This window comes from Meriones unguiculatus, chromosome 11 (assembly GCF_030254825.1).
Source record: "Meriones unguiculatus strain TT.TT164.6M chromosome 11, Bangor_MerUng_6.1, whole genome shotgun sequence".
In the NCBI taxonomy this organism is placed as follows: Eukaryota; Metazoa; Chordata; class Mammalia; order Rodentia; family Muridae; genus Meriones; species Meriones unguiculatus.
Genome location: NC_083359.1, coordinates 53,371,229 through 53,379,060, shown reverse-complemented (window position 1 = coordinate 53,379,060; position 7,832 = coordinate 53,371,229).

The window sequence follows — 7,832 nt, the reverse complement described above, 5'->3', positions numbered from 1 at the left end:
GTACATCAGACCAAATTGCTCTGTTGTCTGGAGAGCTTCCTCCACAGTGTTCCAGGCCCTGTGTGGTATGGGTGCAGCCTTCCTTCTTACCTGTACTGGTTGCTTTTATGTCAACTTGACACAAGCTAGAGTCATCAGAGAGGAAGGAGCCTCATTTGAGAAAATGCCCCCATAAGACCCAGCTGTAAGGCATTTTCTTAATTAGTGACTGATGGGAGAGGGCCCAGTCCATTATGGGTGGTGCCACCCCTGGACTGGTGGTCCTGGGTTCTATAGAAAGCAGGCTGAGCAAGCCAGGGAAAGTAAGCTAGTAAGCACTCCTCTGTTTCCTCTGCATCAGCTCCTGCCTCCAGGTTCCTGTCCTGTTTGAGTTCCTGGCCTGGCTTCCTTCAGTGATGAACAGCAATATGGTAGTATAGCCAAATAAACATGTTCTCCTCCAACTTGATTTTTGGTTCATAGTGTTTAGTCATAGCAATAGAAACCGTAACTAAGACGTCATCCCTCAGCTGGCTCTGTCTCTGTTCCTTCTGTTCCTATCCTCAGGGATCCTCTCCCTTGCCTGGGAGCCTGACCAACAAATTCATACCTCAGTTCCTTTTCTCTTGTTTGGTCTTTCTCCAGGGGTTTGTGAAGGCCAGTGTCTCCTCACCTGGTCCAGACTTGGCAGTAATATTCCCTGCTCCCAGAATCCTCCTTTATCTCCCAGCATAGGTAGGACCCCTAGTAAATACAATGACATCTGTCTTATTTATGTAGTGACCTATCCTGTTTTCCACACAGATGGAAACAGTTTCTGGCACAGAATATTAGAATATAGCAGATGCTCAAGAAATATGGACACCGTCATCAAAACAAAGCGACTGCCTACAGATTGGGAAAGAATCTTCACCAACCCTTTATCTGACAGAGGGCTAATATCCAGTATATATAAAGAACTAAAGAAGCTGAAAAGCAGCAAACCAAGTAATCCACTTAAAAAATGGGGAACAGAGCTAAACAGAGAACTCTCTGTAGAGGAATATCGAATGGCAGAGAAGCACTTAAAGAAATGCTCAACCTCATTAAACATTAGGGAAATGCAAATCAAAACAACCCTGAGATTTCACCTTACACCCATGAGAATGGCCAAGATAAAAAACTCAAGTGACAACACATGCTGGAGAGGTTGTGGAGAAAGGGGAACCCTTCTCCACTGCTGGTGGGAATGTAAACTTGTACAACCACTCTGGAAATCAATGTGGTGCTTTCTCAGACAACTAGGAATATTGCTTCCTCAAGATCCAGCCATACCACTCCTAGGCATATATCCAAAAGAGGCTCAAGTACACAAAAAGGACATTTGCTCAACCATGTTTGTAGCAGCTTTATTCGTAATAGCCAGAAGCCGGAAACAGCCCAGATGCCCCTCAACTGAAGAATGGATGCAGAAACTGTGGTACATCTATACAATGGAGTATTACTCAGCAATAAAAAATAAGGAAATCATGAAATTTGCAGGTAAATGGTGGGACCTGGAAAGGATCATCCTGAGTGAGTTGTCCCAGAAGCAAAAAGACACACACGGTATATGCTCACTCATATAAACATGCAACATAGGATAAACCCACTAAAATCTGTACATCTAAAGAAACTAAGCAAAAGAGAGGACCCTAACTAAAACGGTCAATCCCCATCCTGAAAGGCAAAGAGGATGGGCATCAGAAGAAGAAGAAAACAGGAAACAACCTAGGAACCTGCTACAGAGGGTCTCTGAAAGCCAGAAGAAGAAAACAGGAAACAACCTGTTTTCTTCACTCATATAGACATGCAACATAGGATAAACCCACTAAAATCTGTACATCTAAAGAAACTAAGCAAGAGAGAGGACCCTAACTAAAATGGTCAATCCCCATCCTGAAGGGCAAAGAGGATGGACATCAGAAGAAGAAGAAAACAGGAAACAACCTAGGAACCTGCCACAGAGGGCCTCTGAAAGCCTCTGCCCTGCAGACTATCAAAGCAGATGCTGAGCCTGATAGCCAACTGTTGGGCAGAGTGAATGGAATTTTATGTAAGAAGTGGGCAATAGTAAGAGCTGGAGAGGACAGGAACTCCACAAGGAGAGCATCAGAACAAGAAAATTTGAACACAGGGAATTTCCCAGAGACTCATACTCCAACCAAGGACTATTCATGAAGATAACCTAGAACCCCTGCACAGATGTAGCCCATGGCACTTCAGTGTCCAAGTGGGTTACATAGTAATGGGAAGAGGACTGCCTCTGACTTAATCTGATTGGCCTGCTCTTTGATCACCTTCCCCTGAGGGAGGAGCAGCCTTACCAGGCCCCAGAAGATGACAATGCAGCCACTTTTGATGAGAACTGATAGACTAAGATCAGAAAGAAGGAGAGGAGGACCTCCCCTATCAGTGGACTTGGGGAGGGGCATGCATGCAGAAAGGGGAGGGAGGGTGGGATCGGGAGGGGAGGAGAGAGGGGCTTATGGGGGGGATACAAAATGAATAAAGTGTAATTAATAAAAGTTAAAAAAGAAATATGTACACACGCACATACATTTTAAAGCATTTATTTATCATTTTTAACTATGTGCATATGCAGGTGCACAGAAGGCCAGAGGTGTCGGATTTTCTGGAGGTTGAGTTACAGGCAATTGGGCTGGAGAGATGGCTCAGCTGTTAAAGGCTCGGCTCATAACCAAAAATATAAGAGTTACAGGCAGTTGTGAGCTACCCAGTATGGGTGCTGGGAATTAAATTCAGGTCCTTGAAAGAACCATAAGTATACTTAACTGGTGAGCCATCTCTTCAGTGCAGTCCCCACTCTCTGGCCCATTTTGACACAGTGTCTTATTATTCAACGGAGGTCAGCCTTGAAATTATGATCCTCTTGTCTCATCCTTTCAGTGCTGGGATTATTGGCATGCAGTACTACACTCATGTAAGAAATACTTGTTGAATGAATGAAAAAGTGTAAATGAGTTGGGATAGTGACAAATCATAGATTTTAGAGTCAGAGAGTTCTATTGGTGGCTCTCTCACCCACTGATGGACAGTCACAGGCAAGTTTTTCATTTCTCTCAGCCTCTGTCCCTCCCTTAACAGGGAGAGTAATAATGTCCATATTGAGAATTAATCCCAGCACAATGTTTGTGCCTGCCAGTGTCTGGTGCTAGCGGGAGCTCATCAGACGGTAGTTGTTAATGTAATAAGTACACTGTACTTCCTACCTAAACTGTACCCGTATCTGTTCTGCTCCGGCTATCCAGTTTCCTGAATGACACAGAGATCTACACGCCATAAAGATGTCACGGTGAGTGTAGATAACCAAATGGGACAAGAGCAAAGCGAATTCTAGAATCTGTCTGCTGGCTCAGTACTTCACAGTTTATAGCGTGTTCACACCTGGTTCACTCCATCAGCTCCTGAGCTGTTGAGGTCAGCAGGACAGGCCTCGGTAGAGGCTGACATTTCTCCCTTGTTCCTTTAAACTCCTCTTCTTCAGTGCCTCATGTGGTTCCTAAAACGCTAGCTCCAGGGCACTTTGCTTTGCACATGCCCTTAAGTGCTAAATCTTCTGTTAGTCTATGTAGAAAATCAAATGAAGTTGGGTGAGAGGAGTGAGCAGTGTGTTGTAGAGCTTTGAACTTCTCAATCGGGAGGCACATTAACCAGGGAGGGGCTCAGCTCTCAGAGTTCAGCCCTGCCACACACTAGCTGTACAACTTCTGGTAGCTTCTCTGTGCCCCATTTCCCTTACCTGCTTATCAGAAGGATGATATACCTGCTCAGGACAGTACCTGGTTAACACAGTAAGCCTCAGCACATGTTTGATTCCCAAATTACCTTCATAATTCCAAACCTGGTATTCTTTTTCCATAAAAAAGAATATAAAAGCTCATAGCTTCTCAATCACCAGCATGTCCATGATATTATATGTAAATATTTAAGCATATTTATGTATATATATCATCAGATTGTAATCATTAATGTAATACACATACTATTCTTAATACTTAAACTGAATCAGGATCTGTTCTGACCAGATATTCCAGATATATCTGCACATATATAGCCTTTATAGAGCCTTGTGAAATCAGCAAGCAATAGTTGTTTCACAGAGTGGAAAACTGAAAATGCGAATGAAGAGTCTATTCAAGGTCACACAGTTGTGATTTAGCAGGTGACTGCTTTGCTCATGACTCTGAAGGTTAAGTCCCTGCTCATATCTACTCTGAAATAGGAAGTATTTATCAGCCTTTTCCGGATTTGCAAATCCATTTACTTTCCATTTACTATCAATATAGGCAAGACCAAGGCTCCTGGTGATTTAGCATCAAGGAAAACTGCAGATTACACCTGGAGTTCCTCCGCAGCCAACCAGTAGCCTCTCCTCTTAGTAAGCAGCTGTTTTCATGAGCAGCTGTTGTGGACCCAGGACTGTGCCAGGTATCACAGGAGAGGGGAGACAAGGTGGCTTTTGCACACAGGGGTCTGTGGTCTAGTTTGGAAGAGGGAGGCTGTATCTTCTCAGGGCTGGGATTCTCAGGTTTGTGGTTCAAGATTCTGAGAAGCTGTGAGTGTGAATCATACTCTAATTTCAAGTTATCACATTGATCACCAGAGGCTTTGAATCACAGACTTACCTAGGGAAGAAGGTATGAAGATAGAAAAGAATCCATGAACGTGTTCATTTGTTTGCTCATTCACTCACTCACTCACTCACTCACTCACTCACTCACTCACTCATTCAGCCTTCATTTCTTGTGCCCTTATTGGACGGTGGAGATCGTAGGCTATGGCTGAAGTCACAAACATTTATTTTTTCGTTAGAGAGTGTTAGTTTCTGCAATCAAACCCAAATAGCTAAGACCTTACAAACTAAACAGTATATTATTCCTCACACAGACTTGAAACAAGTGTCCCCACCAAACCAGGGTATAGAGGTATATTTCTTTAATTACAGCACTTGGGAGTCAGAGGCAGGCAGGTCTCTATGAGTTTGAGGGCATCTTGGTCTACATAGCAAGTTCTGGGTCAGCTGGAGCTACATAGAGTCTCAACAAAACCTTACCAAACCAAATTAAATGCCCCATAACTGTTTATCACAACCATTTGTTGATATAATATACCTATTATATGCTAGGCATGCCACACAGGCCTGTGTGACTCCTATGCTCAGGGTGCGGTGAAGGTTTTGAAATTGGAATATTTGAGTCATGAAAAGGTTTATGTGCTAACACCCACCTAAGATACAATGCTTTACGATAAAATGACCTCACCACCAGCTGGAGAGATAGAGCCTTTCCACTCAGCCTAGTCACCTTGGGTGCCTCTCTAGTCACAGTGCCCTATTTTCCCTTCTCCTGGTCCCCACTGACATTTTGGGTGCATAGCTGCCTCGATTTTATGATTAGGCTTTTGCTTTGTCACATATGTTTTGCTCCACAAGCAAGAAGATCCCATTTAGTTTTGCTTGGCCTGGACTTGACTGTGGTGTTCTACCATGTGTCTCCTTCCTCGGCCTGCTGTTCTCCCCACACTCTGAGGGTTGCCATGTTCATGCCTGTGGCTTTCTTTTACTCGTACTCACAGAGTGAAATTATACTGTGGACTACATCACATTGTATTCACCGGCTTTTCTTCAGAAGGTTATCTAGGTCATTTCCAGCCCTTTATTTTTTTTTCCTGTTACAATCAATGCCACAGAGAAAATTTTTGATCTTTTCCTTTGATGTACCGGCAGGAGTCTCTGTGCACAGGGTGGAATTGCTGTGCCTTTGGGCCCATTTTGCTTAATACAAACAAAATGTAGTTGTACCTATTTCCATTTAAAATTGAAGGATGGGGGAAGCTGGAGAGATGGTCCAGCCGTTAAGAATTCTTGTTGTTCTTGCAGAAGACCTAGATTCAGCTGCCAGCACCTACAAGGTGGCTAACAACCATTTGTAACTCTAGTTCCAGGCTATCTGACTCCCTGTTCTGATCTCCGCAGGCACCAGGCATACATGTGGTACCTGTGTGTACACACACAGGAGGCAAAAATATTCAGACACGGAAAGGAAACAAACCTTTCAAAAGTAAACCCAACACATGTGAAGGAAATTCTTTTGAGGCCTACTTTGGGCTTAGGTAAGGGGGCTCAAAGGTGTTGATTCACAGAAAGTACTGAAGCTGACCTTGGGTGATATCTGAGCATATCATTACACGGCAATTCACAGAGCACGGCACACTTCTGATAGTTTATCTCAGAGCTGAGCCTCCGAGGCTGGAAACACATGCTGCTGTTGGCTGACTCTTAAGAGAAACTTGACTTTTGTTCCAACACAGGAGAACTAAGAACAGCTGTGGTGATCTCGCCTTGCCGGAAGTTTGGCATTTGTACCACAGCACGTGGGCTTGGATTTATGCTTGCACCCTTCTCTCTAACTAGAGTTCAGTTCCTCAGCCTTGGTATCAAAGCCAAGACTGGGGCTGGGAGGATCCTGATGACTCCTCTGTGGTTGTTTTCCCTCTTCACTTCCTTCTTCTCTTCTACCAATGGTTATTTTCCTTCCTTTCTTTGGTGGAATAATACATCTAAAGAGTTGGAAATTCAAAACATTCTGCGATGAAAGGTAACCCATTTTCATTAATTTCTCACCTCTCCTCCTAGACTTCTCTTTATGTAAAAGCTGTTATGTAAACTTTCTATGATAGACTAGATAAGGTATTATACACATGATTCTGCCACGGCGTTCTTAAATATCAATGCACCTGGATTAAAAATAGCTGTGTAAACATCTGTGACTGCATGCACAAGACCAAGCTAAAATCCCAACAAGGACTGGGGTGGGGGTGGGGGCCTCATGGAGTCCCATTTCTGGCTGAGGGGTACTTGCAGTTGGTGACTGCTGGGGGGAGGGGAGAGTCAGTTTTCTCTGGAATGCAGCTCCTGGGACAAGCTGACCATGTATGCACACTCATACACATACAGGTAGTCCTAGATGGACTCAAAGGGTTTTAAAGAGAGATAATATTAAATTGGGAGGGAAAAGTGAGGGTGGGACATGGGAAGGAGTGGAAGGGATGGGTTTCATCAAAACACATTATATGGGTGCATGAAATTCTCAAACAATAAAACAGAAATGATGAAAAAAAGTAGTGAATTTTTGGTTTTAATAAAATCTATGTATTTATTTTTTAAAAAATGGATGTGTAATAGTCTATTGTCTCCTACCAATATTCATTTATCCCTGACTGTCCAGCAATCTATAAAGCTGGCTAAGAGAAAGGCTTAAAATGATGAACCAAAACATACGCCGTCCCTGGGAGCCTGAGGTAGAAGAACATCAAGTTAAAAGTTATGTATCAATAACAACAACAGCAACAATGAAAGACAAAGTCCCAAAGCAACAAAAAGCATCCTTACCCCAAACAAAAGCAGAAGTATGACCTGTCTCCAAGGAGAGGAAGCATAACAAACAACAGCAGGCGCTAGTCCGTAACCACAGTTACTCCATAACTATTTTTGGAGTGCCAGTGGCCCCTCAGCCATTCCTGTGCACCAAGGGGTGGCAGATGAGGGTAAATAAAGGCCACAGAAGTCCCTGTCTGTGGCTCTTCTGTCTCAGTTGAACTGATCCTGGTCAGTGTGGTGAGAACTGGGAGTCTGCTTTGGTCCTCCACCAGACCGTGACTATAAAGAAGGCTGCTCTTTGAGTGCCTGAGCTGAGTGTCTGATGCAGGCAGAGCCCAAGAAGCTGCCTGTGGCTGAGGGATAAACAAGCCATTAGACAGTGGTGTGACAGCTCTGTTACACAGGAGCAAACAGCAGGAAAAATGGGCATTTT